Source organism: Salvelinus sp. IW2-2015, linkage group LG23, assembly GCF_002910315.2.
Source record: "Salvelinus sp. IW2-2015 linkage group LG23, ASM291031v2, whole genome shotgun sequence".
Lineage (NCBI taxonomy): Eukaryota > Metazoa > Chordata > Actinopteri > Salmoniformes > Salmonidae > Salvelinus > Salvelinus sp. IW2-2015.
Window position 1 is genome coordinate 25410121 of NC_036863.1, and position 15501 is coordinate 25425621.

Here is a 15501-nt window from a genome sequence, read left to right on the forward strand (position 1 = left end):
TGGAGAATTAGGATGCAGCTCCCATCGTCAAAGCCGAGGAGCTGTCTGCTGCCTTCCCAGCAGCCCCTGGGCCAATGATGGATGATATATGCAGTGTGGCCCCAATGCTCCCCAAGCACAGTCTGGCTATGCTATATATATATACACACACACACACACACACACACACACACAGTGAACCTAGGATATTTGTTGCTAATTCACCTCCACCAACCAATGCCCACTCAACCAATACATGAGCAGGGAATAAAAACTTTACTAGAGAAGTGGAAATCAAATTGTTATAACATTATGTGGGGTTTCTTACATATCACCTGGGTTGAACTTATCCTGTAGGGATCCCGAGAAATAAAAGACAGACGTGTAATATTCATCAGTTTATTTTCACACTTTTTATTTGTAATGACATTTTACACTATTTGCATTCCATCACTTGCTTTCTTTACAACAATATTCAAATATATATATTTTTAAAGATTCATGTTTTATGGAATAACATAATAGATACAAATATTTGAGGAAATCATATGCATGCATCTCAAGAAACATTACATTATCACTATATAGTCATAAAAGCTCTTGCAAAACAAAAACATTAGCCTAACTCATATGTTATTGCTTTTTGGATACATGATGTGCACTTGAACATAATGTATCTGGTCGGGAGTTTAAGCATTAATATGTGTGTGTGTGTGTGTGTGGGCCTGGACAGTGTACGGAGTGTGAGGGGTCAGGCGGTGCCTCACCCCCAAAAGCCCCTTGGGACATCTACCTTCCCTTCCGCCTTTCTCTTGTCCTCCTCCCTCCCTCTCTCTGCCTGTTCTCATTACCCTTACCTGCTGTCTTGCTCTCCTCTCATTTACTCTGTAGACCCGACTCTCCTCCTGCAGTCAGTTTAGCCCCAACCCAGTGGCCCTGTCGCCTGGGGAACAGTCACTGCATACCAATGATGAGAGGGAGACGAGAAGAGAGCGCCCTGCTCCATCTGAGGAACGGCCTCCCTTCTGTCACCCCCCCCTACACCTCCGCTACCTCCTCKTCTTTGCTCTGGGGAAAGAGGGAGGCAGAGAGAGAAAAAGAGAGTGAGAGAGAAATAGAGGCAGATGGAAAAAGAGAAACAAGAAAAAATAGAAAGAGGGAGAGAGACAAAAAGGGGGGAGGGACACACACCAGTGTTTTAAGTGACTACAGTGGGACAGGACAGACTGAAAGGTTGTATGGTGTCTCCCTCTGCACATGKCAGCAGCATACCACCCTGCATACCACTGCTGGCTTGCTTCTGAAGCTAAGCAGGGTTGGTCCTGGTCAGTCCCTGGATGGGAGACCAGGTGCTGCTGGAAGTGGTGTTGGAGGGCCAGTAGGAGGCACTCTTTCCTCTGGTCTAAACAAAGATCCCAATGCCCCAGGGCAGTGATTGGGGACACTGCTCTGTGTAGGGTGCCGTCTTTCGGATGGGACGTTAAACGGGTGTCCTGACTCTCTGAGGTCATTAAAGATCCCATGGCACTTATCGTAAGAGTAGGGGTGTTAACCCCGGTGTCCTGGCTAAATTCCCAATCTGGCCCTCAACCATCACGGTCACCTAATAATCCCCAGTTTACAATTGGCTCATTCATCCCCCTCCTCTCCCCTGTAACTATTCCCCAGGTCGTTGCTGCAAATGAGAACGTGTTCTCAGTCAACTTACCTGGTAAAATAACGGTAAAAAAAACAAACAAAAAAAAAAAACAGTGGGAATCTAGATCTGCAGAGCAGTGCTTCCAGCTTGCCCCGAACGACTCTGGCTAATTACCCAGCTCCAGGCTATCTGTCTGTCAGGTAGAGAAGCAGCCAGCACGCCTGACATTTCTACTGACTCATGGCGAGCCAATGGGCCATGTGGACCAAAACAGGAAGAAAGTTAAATGAAAACACGGAGACTAATTTCTCCAAATGTAACAGATTTGCAGATGGCAGACCCCAGTGATACAGTGACTGTGATTTGGTCTTACCTGTGAGTGAGCAGACACATAGAGAGAAGGGGGGGTAATTAGTGAGAGCAGAAAAATGACAAGGAAAAAAGGATGTTAATCATGTTAACAATGACTAGAGGAGAAACATTTCAGGACCATTCCGGGGATTCATATATCTGAGTCACACAAACATTCAGGCATAGTAATTCACATTATAACCCCTCAGTGTGAAATATGACTACACAGATTGTGTCCATGTGACCACCTATGCATTGGTTGGGCAGTGCAGTGCACTCAAGGACACACAAAGAATTTCCTCTGTCATTATCGCTTTCAGCAGTGACACAAGGGAGCCAGTATGCAGTATTTGAGTGTGTGTGTAAATGTCTGTGTGCAGTCTCTGTGACTAGGTCTACAGTCTCTGACTGGGCATGTCCTTGCCAGGTAAAAGATATTCATTAATTGGTCCAAGTAGCTGTTGACCAACCAACCAATGGGTTAAAAGCATTTGCCTGTGGCGACACAGCCAGGCCAGCTGTAGGTCACATTCAAGTCCCAGCTAGTTGAAACCCAACCTGCAAGACAGATCCTAATTATCCCAGCCAGTTGCGGTTCAATAACTCCAGCAAGCTGGCAGCAAGATACCACGTTTCCGTGGCAACAACTCCGACGAAGTGATTTGCAGATCAGAGTGAGACGGGAGGTAACTGTGGATGTGGGGAGGAGGGAGGGAGGAACGGGGGAATGGAGAAGGGGTGGAAGAGGGAGGGAGTAGTACTCAGCTAGAACACCATCATGGGCCGTTAGAATGCACGTACACAGATAGAATGCACATGACACACACAGACATGCACTCACACATGCAGTACACATACAAACACACACACATACTTAGGCACACACACACACATACTTAGGCACACACAAAGTGCATACCAGTGGACATGCTAATGGTCATGCACTGTCCAGACATCAGTGTCTCTGTACTCCATCCCCATACCTATGGTTGAAACGATGTCTCAGGTCAGGAAGAGGTAGATACGGTCCTTCCACTGTTCAACTTACTGCAGTGAAGTGTATCCCTGGGCATTGCTGCCCTGAGCATAAAAGGGAAAACTTGGCCCTGTATATTTTGGTGCCATGGTTGTATTGTCTAAAGCAGAGTTTCCTAAACTCGGTCCTGGGTCCCCCCCTGGGAGCACATTTAGTTTTTTGCCCTAGCACTACACAGCTGATTCAAATAATCAAAGCTTGATAATGAGTTGATTATTTMAATAATCTGTGTAGTGCTAGGGAAAACCTCAATATGTGCATCCCTTGGAGGCCCGAGAACTGAGTACGGGAAACACTGGTGTAAAGTGCTGCACGTATATTGTCTAAATCAGGGTTTCCGAACCATCTCCTTATTTTTTGTTTTAACCCTAAACTGGCACACCTGATTCAATTAGTCAAAAGATTAATGATTAGTTGAATAATTGAATCAGGTGTGCCAGTTAAGGGTTAAAACCAAAATGCGAAACGTCTGGGAGGCAGGAGAGGGTTGGGAAACCCTGGTCTAAAGCACTACATTCCCCTAAATTGGATTAAAATAGAAAATTACATTTGAATTTGGATGGCTTTTTCAGGGAAAGAAAGTTGTCATTTGTATGATTTTGTGTATTTTCAGGTGACTGTCTGGCCTCCTGCCGCAGTGTCTGGAAAAACACGCCAGGCCCCGCCCCCACCACCACGCTCTCTCACACACCTGCTGCTCCCCCATCTACCTGAGATAAGAGACCTGCTGAGCTGCAACTCACAAGGCACAACACTGCCCGACAATCAATGGTAGAAAACAAAACAAAAAAATCCCTTTAAATCCATCAGATTTCTGTGTCAACTCTGTCCATTTGAAATGTGCGAACCGGCCTTTAATCTGCCCTTATTACATTTTATCACACACAAATGGGAATCGCTGAGCATCACACATACACACACACGGACTTGGACAAAAATTCTGCCCTGGCATTTCAGCCACACCAGCCCACATCACCGTGACTTACACACAAAGGCAGTAATGCTACTGACACATAACATAGGCAACTATAGTACAGCATCTCAACTTTTACTGTACCAGTGACCCGTGAAACATGGTCCTCCTTTTTTAACCAGCTCATGTTTAAGACAAATACAACGTTCTAAGACTAGCATCACTGGGACCAGAAGACCCGGGGACCACACTGCCTGTGCTGGGCCCAGCAACATCCTAGGGTAACACTCTATTTTAAGTGTCCATAATAAACTAATTTATAAGGTATTTCTAAGGCATTTACAAACCATTTGCTCACCATTTATTAATCCTTACTACCACATTTGTAAATGTTAGTAAGCTAGTTATACACACATGTATATATATTTCCAGAAACATCTTATGTTGTGTGCTTATTCTTTTACCAGGTGCATCAGGAATGTCCAATGGCATGCTCATCTTTTTGTGAGAAATTACACTGGTCACTCAAAACATTTATAAAGTACAAAGCTAACATACGGAATTGTTTTAAGATGGTCATACCATGGATCATCTAGCTATTTGATTTAGAATTTTAGGACCCCTTTAGCTATAAAAYATWATAAATAAAAACATTATTTGATAAAATATTGAATTTGGCCTTTACTACAATAGCCCATAGAAACACACTAAATAACACATTCATAAATTGAAAAAAAGACTGTCAAAACATAAATAATAAGGAATAAGGTTTTGAAGTGTCTGTCCTATATCTAGGATATGCAGTATATTTTAGACACATTTAACCCCTTATTTTAGATTACACAAAACTACCTCCATACTTCAATTTGTTTGTATGGGTTTCCTTCAGATGAGTTACCTGACACTTGTGGGGGTCGTACAGAAAAACAGAGAACACCATCGTGTTCCATAGAGTGGTCATAATAGTTTGTAGGCCTAACCATTCGGATGCTACAGCCATTTTCGAGAAAAGACCGATTTTCGGGATGTCTCAAGGTCTGACGAATACGACTGTAGCTCGGCCACCTTCCACCGCAGATGCGGAAAGCTGACATAAGCGAATGCGGTGGATTGAGACGCAGCCCTGATATTCCTAGCTTAAATTGACTAGGTTTGATGGGGATTTTTTATTATGTTACTTAGATCGAAGTTAAGGAACTGGCAGTCTCTCTCTCTCTCCTTCTGTTTTCTTCTATTGAATTCAAAATACAACCTTCTGTGTATTTTCAAAGAATGATGCCGGGATTAGTTTAAGTGGATGCGAATACATTTACATCAAGAAGTGACAGGCCTTTCAGCGAATATAATAAGCGGGAGATAGCCACGGAAGGCTGGAAAGTCCTGCCTATTCAAATTTGAAAATCTCAACAAATGTATTTGTTACTTCATAAACTAACGCTGCAGACTAACAGTGAAATGCTTACTTAAGGGCCTTTCCCAACAACGCAGAGAGAAAAAAATTGAGAATTAGTAGAAATAATAAATGCAATTAAATGTATACAGTAACCAGTCAAAAGTTTGGACACACCTACTCATTCAAGGGTTTTTCTTTATTTTTACTATTTTCTACATTGTAGAATAATAGTGATGACATCAAAACCCACATATGCTGAGCACTTGTTAGCTGCTTTTCCTTCACTCTGCGGTCCAACTCATCTCAAACCATCTCAGTAGTAGGCATGATCTGTGTCAGTGTGCCTTTCTCTGACAGAGTCAGAGTGGGTCTCACTCATTAATGATGAGCGTTTGACTTTGAATGTGAATTTGCGCCACCTCAACTGAGCCAATCAGAAAACCGGGCTGGCCGTTCCCCACTGGTCAGGCAAATGCATCAAAATAGATCATTAGGAAAGCAGATAGAGCGCAAAAGTAATTTAAAAAAACAGTGCTTTCAGAAAGTATTCACACCCCTGGACTTTCCCCCCACATTTTGTCTTACAGCCTGAATTTAAAATGGATACATTTATATTTTTTGACACTGGCAGACACACAATACACCATAATGTCAAAGTGGAATTATGTTTTTCAACATTTTTACAAATGAATAAAAAATGAAAAGCTGAAATGTGTTGAGTCAATAAGTATTCAACCCCTTTGTTATGGTAATCTTAAATAAGTTCAGGAGTAAAGAATGTGTTTAACAAGTTGCATGGACTCACTCTGTGTGCAATAATAGTGTTGAAAATGATTTTTGTTTAACATCTCTGTACCCAACACATACAATTATCTTTAAGGTCACTCAGTTGAGCAGTGAACTTCAAACACATATTCAACCACAAAGACCAGGGAGGTTTTCCAATGCCTCGCAAAGAAGGTCACCTATTGGTAGATGTGTAAAAAAACATAGAATATCCCTTTGTGCATGGTGAAGTTATTAATTACACTTTGGCTGGTGTTTCAATACATCCAGTCACTACAAAGATACAGGAGTCCTACCTAACTCAGTTGCCAGAGAGGAAGGAAACCATTCAAAAATTTCACCATGAGGCCAATTGTGACTTTAAAACAGTTAGAGTTTAATGGCTGTGATAAGAGAAAACTGAGGAAGGATCAATAACTTTGTAGTTACTCCACAATACTAACCTAACTGAGTGAAAAGAAGGAAGCCTGTACAGAATAAAAAATATTCCACAACATGCATCCTGTTTGCAACAAGGCACTAAAGTAATGCTGAAAAAAATGTGGCAAAGAAATTAACTTTTTGTCCTGAATACAAAGTGTTATGTTTGGGGAAAATCCAATACAACACACTACTGAGTACCCCTCTCCATATTGTCAAGCATAGTTGTGGCTGCATCATGATATGGGTATGCTTGTAGTCATTAAGGACTGGGGAGTTTTTCAGGATAAAAAAGAAACAGAATGGAGCTAAGCACAMGCAAAATCCTAGAGGAAAACCTGGTTCAGTCTGCTTTCCACCAGACACTGGGAGGTGAATTCACCTTTCAGCAGGACAATAACCGAAAACACAAGGCAAAATCTACATTGGAGTTGCTTGCCAAGAAGACAGTGAATGTTCCTGAGTGGCCGAGTTACAGTTTTGACATAAATCTGCTTTGAAAATATATAGCAAAACTTGAAAATGGTTGTCTAGCAATGATCAACAACCAATTTGACAAAGCTTGAAGAATTTTCAATAGAATAAAGAAATATTGTACAATCCATGTCTGCAAAGCTCTTAGAGACTTACCCAGAAAGACTCACAGCTGTAATTCCCGCCAAAGGTGGTTCTAACATGTATTGACTCAATGTGAATCATTACATTTTCAATAAATAAGGCAAACATTTCTAAAAACATGTTTTCARTCTGTCATTTTGGGGAATTGTGTGTAGTTTATTTATTTCATAAATGTTGAATTCAGGCTGTAACACAACAAAATGTGGAATAAGTCAAGGGGTGTGAATACTTTCTCAAGGCATTGCATATATTTTAATGATTTTGTCAATTTCAACCAGCCCACCATCATTAAACGATGGTCCGGCCCATCTGGCGGGCGGGCGGGCAGACGGACGTATGCACGCACACACACCTCTTTAGAATGGAATGCAATCTTCACACACCCCGGGTTTGTTGGCGAATGGACTTTAATCTAGAATCATCTGGAACCTGGGTTAATCCACGGCTGGTTGCAGTATCAATCAAGCACATTTTTTCAGAGCCAAAGAGTCTGAATGCTGTATAAAATGTCACACTGAATGCACAAATATTTTTCTCCTAATACGTCCAATTCCAATCCATATAGCCAAAATGTAATATGGTTTAATTACTCTATATGGCAAAATGGTAAGAGGGGATTTTGATACATGACATAATAATGAAATATAGAACTACTGTTGCTGATGATCAATGGGAGAAATGACAAGACAGTATGTTTATCTCTTACTATGTCTTTAACCTGAGGACCCACCTCCACAGTGGTTCAAGATATAATCTCATGATATAAAGTCAAAACCAGCTTCAGACAAGAGGCAGATCATAGTAATAGCATCTGTCCTACTGTACCTTGTCGGTCTTTGTTTGAAATTAATGAATTAGGATATCGCATTTTTTGGCATAAATTATTGAAATAAATATGAGAAAACAATTGGATGATTCGTTGCCGATGTCTAATAATACAAATACAGTTCCACAAGATGAGTTTTAGTTTTTTTATTGGTCGGCACTGTTTTTCCTTGCTTATTTTCAATGTCTTGTTATCTTTGTTKATTTTCTTTCTGCAGACTATACAAACAGTTCTCTATCAGAGTTCATCAACCTTTACCATATCAACACACCCTTTAGAAGAGGAAGGGAGAGTTAATTGTTTGAATTGTGAATTGCCTCTCAATTTACATGGATTTTACACTACATCTCCGAAACCTGCCATGTTTGAGCTATTCATTTATTGCAATGTGTCTGTCTATTCCTCRTCTCATGTTGTAGAATCCACTCAACACAGGAAGAAGAGAACCAAAGTTATAATTCGCAAAAGTAATATCCAGAATTCTCTTTTACACTATTTTGGGATTCTCTCCATATTGTAGTATTTTCCCTTCAGACTCAGCCATGTAGGCTACTTTACTGCATTTCAATGCAAAATAAATCCACATAATTTGAACCAGTTTCTCATTGTAAAATAGTTTGCCTAGGCTATTCCGTATTGAACAGTGTTAGAGGCTAAAGCCCTGAGGGTTGCTGAGATGATGTGACTGTAATATTTATTGCTTCCTTCAGATGACGATATGGCTGAGCAGAGCAGCCAGCCTGCTTTGTTCGTTTTAGTGGAGCTAGCAGTCTAGCACTGCATCAAATCAAATCAAATTTTATTGGTCACATACACATGGTTAGCAGATGTTATTGCGAGTGTAGCGAAATGCATTGATGCACTGACCATTTTATCAGTGGGCTTCCTGCGAGCGCTAGCTGCCTCCCTGACTGCCAGGCTTTGCTGCGTGTCAGACACATCCTAATAAAACTGTCTGGCTGTTTTGTGGGCACCAGCTCTACACTCGCTGCGCCGTGTCTGACTGCTAGGAGCTCGCCGCACCGTGCCTGGCTGCTTGGTATTCATTGGGGCATGGCACTCACTCTTTCAGCTAGTGCTGTGGGCTCTGTGGCACAGACACAGACTGATTAGTTGGCATCGGCATTGTTCACTATGAACACCAAATGGGGAATAGATAGGAAAAAACATAATTAGTAAGAGAGAGAGAGAGAGAAAAGAGAGGGGGCGGGGGGGCATAGAGAGGAAATCTATTGTTTTAAAACTGCATTTCTAATGTGGGTCATTGAGCAGAAATGCGTTTTTTTTTTACAAAAAAAACTAGCTGCCTTGGGAAAAGCAGAAAGTTTAAAAATGAGGTCAGCTGTGATGGTGACTTTCTAACAGTCAGATCAGAGTGAATTTGTATGGGTTTGTAATGGTATTGTCTTGGTCAAAAGTTCAGATTGATTTTGTATAACAACAAATCATGTGTTCCCATTTTACATCCTATCTGAAATCTTCTGTCTCCCTGAATTAAGATGGATTTCAGAGAAATTTTATTTCTTTATTTTACTTTATTGAAGTCGATAATTTGAGATGATATAAGGTTTTTAAGAAGCATTTACACACGTTTGAAACATGACAAACATTTAAGCACCACATATTAAACTGCTTGAACATCACCCTAATTTCCACACATCTTGTAGATCTCTATGTAAAATGTATGTAAATAAATATAACCAATTTGGAAAACCATATGGTAAACTATTTACATAGGTAAACAATGTTTCTGTCCCGAACAAATATGTACTATAATTCCATATAGTGTATCATTTACAGTGCAAATATAGTAGAGTAATTAATGAAAACAAATGTTTGCAATAGAAAAGTAATTGTTATTCCTAACTTCAGGTTTGCTGGGTTGAGGTCATTAAAATGTAATTGTGTCTTCAGGGGAAGTTATTTGCATCCATTTAGATTAAAATCATAAAGCAGTTATAGGGATGCTGAAATTAAAGTATGCTTTCAGATTCCTTCATACATAATTGAAATATTAACTTTGATATATATTATACACACACACCACACACAAACACACAACCACACACACACACACACACCACACACACACACAATCTCTGAGCCACTTCCCATCAGCGCTACCGATTGAAATGATTTGATATGAGGTGCGCCTGCTGATATTGAATGATTTGATATGAGGTGCGCCTGCTGTATTGAATGATTTGATATGAGGTGCGCCTGCTGTATTGAATGATTTGATATGAGGTGCGCCTGCATTGTATTGAATGATTTGATACCTAGAGGTGCGCCTGCGTATTGAATGATTTGATATGAGGTGCGCCTGCTATTGAATGATTTGATATGAGGTGCGCCTGCTGTATTGAATGATTGATATGAGGTGCGCCTGCTGTATGAATGATTTGATATGAGGTGCCGCCTGCTGTATTGAATGATTTGATATGAGGTGCGCCTGCTGTATTGAATGATTTGATATGAGGTGCGCCTGCTGTATTGAATGATTTGATATGAGGTGTGCCTGCTGTATTGAATGATTTGATATGAGGTGTGCCTGCTGTATTGAATGATTTGATATGAGGTGTGCCTGCTGCATGATGCCACCATATTTGAAGCAGGGTAGTGTAACAGTAAAATACCAAGTTTCAAACTGGCCCAAGCAACATTGGTGTGAATAAATAAAGTAGGTACTGTAGATGCAATGTGTATCTGATTTGATGCTGCTCAAAAAATATAGACTTTGTCATGCCATCTAGTTGGTTTGCTAGTCGAGTATGGGTGTGGTGAATTGAAGAATTTTTGGGTCTTACATTTACGCCAAAGATTTCATATGGAAACATACATGGAAAAGCAAATCCCAAACGTGCGCTTCATGGAGGTACATGGTTGTCGGTSCATGTTTGTCCACAGCAGTTTGACTGTTATTCACACAAGCAAGATGGAGAAAACCAGTTCAATGCGACATCTTGGCCGAGTACCGTGATAGAATGGATTGACCGACGGGCATTGTGGTAAATTACATTACTGTGGTGACATACGTTGGCCTTTATGATTCCTCGACGCTATGGATAAAACACAACTTTGTTATCAACCATTGTCTTTACATTTGCTAAGCCACACAGGCATGCATAGTATAATATCTACCTCTATTCTTTGCCATGTATGGATGATCATACATTGAACACAGGGATGTGAGTGAGGGCTAACTCGATAGTAAAGTCCATCAAAAAACAACTACACGTTTTCATTCCACTACCAACAATGTTCTCTTTCGGTCCCCCTTCCTCATCCCCTCTATCTCTCCCTGTCTTCCCATTCCTCCCTTTTCCCATACATCCTGATGTGTGTAACATTGATGTCAGCAGCTGTTCCGTCCCGACTCCACCCTTGGCAGGCACATTGGGTTTGCCACTGTAGTCGCTCGTGCCCTCCGCCCGCGTCCCAAGAGCCTAACCCGTGATTTTTCATCGAGAGAGCTCACAAGTTAGGGTCTCAGGGAGCAGGAGAAGTACAACAGGGTCCCGGCACTGAGGAGCCGCACACATTCAGTCAGTCAACCAGTCGGCCGGACGTGGGGGTGAGCAGCATGGCACCCCTCTCGGTCGCACTCTATCTCTCACTACCACCACCCCTAGGTGCCTCCCTCTCCATCCTGACCCAAAACCACCTCCGCGTGTCTGTCTGCCCAGTGTCCGGTCCAGTCTGACCGCTTGGGTAATGTGCCGACTGGCTCCGTCAAACAACAGTCGTCCGCTGTGGACGAAGCAGGAGAAAAAATGTCCCACTTTTCCCCTCCTTCACTGCAGAATACTTATCCCTTCGTTTCAGAGAGCTGGAGTTAAAGATGAGATGAAGGCTCAGCACACAAAGATGGGCATAGACATAGACCTACCAGAATACACYCCACAAACACAGTAAACGTTAACACCACAGCACAACAAGACAATGGCAGAGACAAAGATGAATGACATGAGAGAAAACAAAGAGGGCAAAAAAGAGGAATAGGGCTTGCTGGAGATGGTCAGACCTTAATTTCCCCTGTCGCTGCGCAGAAGCCAGAGTTAGCCATGGACAGGCGAGCCAGCATTCCCTGCTATGCTGTGCTCTGTGCTAACTAGCCTTTGTGCTGGCAGAGGAAAGCCCCCCTAGCCAGGCAGCCATCTCGCCTCTTTGTCCTCTGACATGCAGGCAGATCATCAGTCTACATCTCCCTCTCCCCCTCGGGATGGCTGGACCCAGTGCTGGCCACTGCACAGGACCCTTCCGAAACCTTGCCTGCACTAACCGCTGCTGACCACCACACCACCGCCAGGGAGGAGAGCCGCCTGACAACCCCAGTCTGAGGTGTTCCACCACTGGGGGGACCAGACCCCCCCCCACGCTCTGTGGATAACCTCAGTCAGAAATGAAATAATAAGAAAATATATCTTTACACGACACCACCACTCTTGGCTGACCCGCTTCGCGGAAGTGGTAGGTAAAAACCGATACTACTAAAAAAATTTAATAACTGAAATAAAGTTGTCTCGTGCAGAGCTCTCACTCACACGTAGTGGCTTCACCCCACACTCCTTGCTACAGAACTGCAACGTGTACCCCCCCCCCCCCCCCCCCCCCCCCCCCCCCACACAAAACTGCTCTTCTTCTAATGTTACACCGCCCCCCCCCTGCACCCACTCGCCAATGGCGGCGAGCTCTGCACACGTTACAGAAAAGGTTTCACGCACAGTGCCAAGCGCAGAGAAGCCCCATATCATCATCTCCAGTCTCATCTCACAGACCAGAGTTCGAACACACAGAGTCAGTCACCAGGCTGTCGGTACACCCAGCACACACATCATCATTGTCATGAAAGAAAAGCAAACTGCCCTGTCAATGATCTTATAACAACGCCACCCACATTGCAATCAAAATGTCATTGTACACTATAGCCAGTAACTGCCTCCACTAATAATTAGAATCGCATAATGCCTCACTCAGGGAACACAGGTCATCGGAAGCTTCCGGAACACGAAGTAGCTGTCTTTGTTGCTGCACGCCTCGCACAATCCTCCGTCTATGTGCCGGACTATGCCTTTGTTCCATCTCTTGAGTTGAGGATGAGAAAAGGATAAAAAAAGAGCAGGCTAAAGAAGCAAAGAAAGGCCAGAAGGGAGATCGCTGAGACCACGTGGCTGAGCCAGACGCAGGTCAGTGAGTGGGGCACGCCTCTCCACCCCCTCCCCCCTCCCTCACCGCGTGCATCATCAGCTCCGCATCTCATACCCCCACCTCGCCTTAGCGCTATCGATCTCCAGCCGCATCGTGACACTTCATCTATCATTTTTTTCCCCACGCAGGTCAAGACTAACCACAAGGTGAAAACAGGGCCATCGGAGAAAACGGTGCGCCAAAACATTTGTCTCAAACCGCCAACTCCTATTCCATCACCCTCCTCTTCTCCCCATCCCCAGTCTCTCTCTGTCTGCTCATCTGGCTGTCTGTTACTCCTGTCTGTGGCTGCTCACTCCCTAGTGGTTGTTGTACTACGCTACGGCCAATAGGAGTCTGCAGCGACAGCCCTCCCTCTCTCTCTCATCCCTCCATACAGGCTCTGCCGACGCACACGTTCCCCGATTCTGCTGATCAACTTCCTTTCTCTTTCCTAAGAAGCACAAACACACTGCAACCAGTCCAGCCGCCTGGTGGGTTGGCCAAGGAGGAAGCCCTAGTAGTGGCTCATGCTGTTACACTAGAACACTAACATACTGACCACACAACTCAGAGTACATATCCAACACAGACATGTTGCACACACACCACAGACCAACCACAGACACAGTCGTAGACAAAACTATAAACAACAAGCAATTGACACGCAATAACATACCAGAGACATGACCATGTCACAGTCCCCCAAACACAACGATAGGCACAGAAAGCTGAGTGCAGACGACATGACACGAAGCACCAAAACTGAACACAGGACACAATCAAAAACACTGACACTTTCACAATATTGTGACCGAAGCATTGAAGCAATGCACACAGACGACGATTGCAGTCCGACAGCACTGTAGTCTTCCCAGTCAGCCAAACAAGAAATAGCATAATAGCTTTATAAAGTATTAAATAGATATACAGATATAAATGCTAAATGAAACAGAATCACAGGGACAGGGCCTGTTTTGTGGAGATTTTCTGCTTGGACAGGCTTTTCGATGAAGTGCCGCCTAAACCCCTGAAGTTTCTATCTAGTTTCTCTCTTTCTGCAGCCCGATCTATCTAACCCCTTAGATCCCTTGCACTGTCCTCCTCATCCAAGGTAGAATTAAATACCACAGACCTACTCATCGTTTGACACATTTGATAACAGAATGTGAATACAATTATCTTATTTAAGTTGAGAGTTAGTTAAAATAACAATTGTTTGAGGGCTACGTTTGTTGCACAGTCATGGCTACACTTGGTAAATACATGATAACACTAAAGTGTTGATACGAGGCACAGCAATGGAACTAAGATCCATAGACAGAGCAAAACAAAGAAAACGACCACTGTTTCTTTTTTTCTCTATATGATGACGATCCTGACCTTGCGGCGCGTCCTATCTCAGAGCCCCTGACCTACTCACCTCCAACCCCCAGATGGAATTAGGTCGGACCTCCGTTGCGGAAGAGAAGGGGACTGCACATTTTAATCATGATTGATTATGTGCTAGCCTTTTAGCCCTAGCGAGTATCTCGGATCGGGCCTCCCACCAAGCGGCCAACATTTTTAGTGGCCGTCCCTCTTGGAGAGAAAATGAACATTTACGTTATTGTTTTTCTGCACAATTCTACACATTTTCCATGGGAGAAGAAATAATGTGCAATTTAACACATTTCATAAAATTCTACTGATTATTTAGCATGGGGCAGAATACATTTAGCTGTTTTAAACAATTTCCCTGAAATTCACTCATCTTGCCATGGTGAGAGATTTTTTTTCCGTTTTAAAGCTCCTGCCACCTACACATTTTACACATTTTTGCTATGACTTTATTGCCATGTTTGATGATACCTGAGTGGATGAGTGATAACAGAAATCAATGTGTGCCCCTGGAGGTCCAGGCCCCTGGGCACGTGCCCTGTGTCTCTTGTCGGTATTGCGCCATGATGCTAGATATAACTGGCTAAACTAACTTACCATCTACATTGTTAGCTGCATGGCTAATTATGACTGATCAGTGAGTCGACCAATAACATATAAAACTGCTAGATGCCAGCCAATTTCGACTTGCACTTTGTGTATTACTACTATTATACGTTCTCACATAAAGAGTTTCAATTGTATTGCATATATTTTTGTCGGACCGACGCTTATGTATTATGCCTGGAGCCCTGAATCACACTGCAAACCCCAAGTCTCGGACTTTGCTGCAAGCAGATCCTTAGAAATCACTTGGCGCTCTACACCAGAATGTATGATTACATTTCTTCTCTTAAATTGAAGGAGTAGGCTTAAAAGAGCAACACAGTGGCTGTAGAGTTTTATCTGAATTGGTTGGAGATCTCTCTCTGGG

At 42.9% G+C, this 15501-nt stretch overlaps 1 long non-coding RNA gene across 1 annotated transcript in view; it reads right to left on the bottom strand.

Annotated features, from left to right (window-relative positions):
- Nucleotides 1–375: 375 nt before the first annotated feature.
- LOC139022891 (uncharacterized) overlaps nt 376–15501 on the bottom strand; it is a 96494-nt gene continuing 81368 nt past the window's right edge. Inside the window, exon 3 of the long non-coding RNA XR_011473961.1 lies at nt 376–1047. This is a non-coding gene — a long non-coding RNA (uncharacterized lncRNA). The remainder of the gene's footprint in view (nt 1048–15501) is intronic.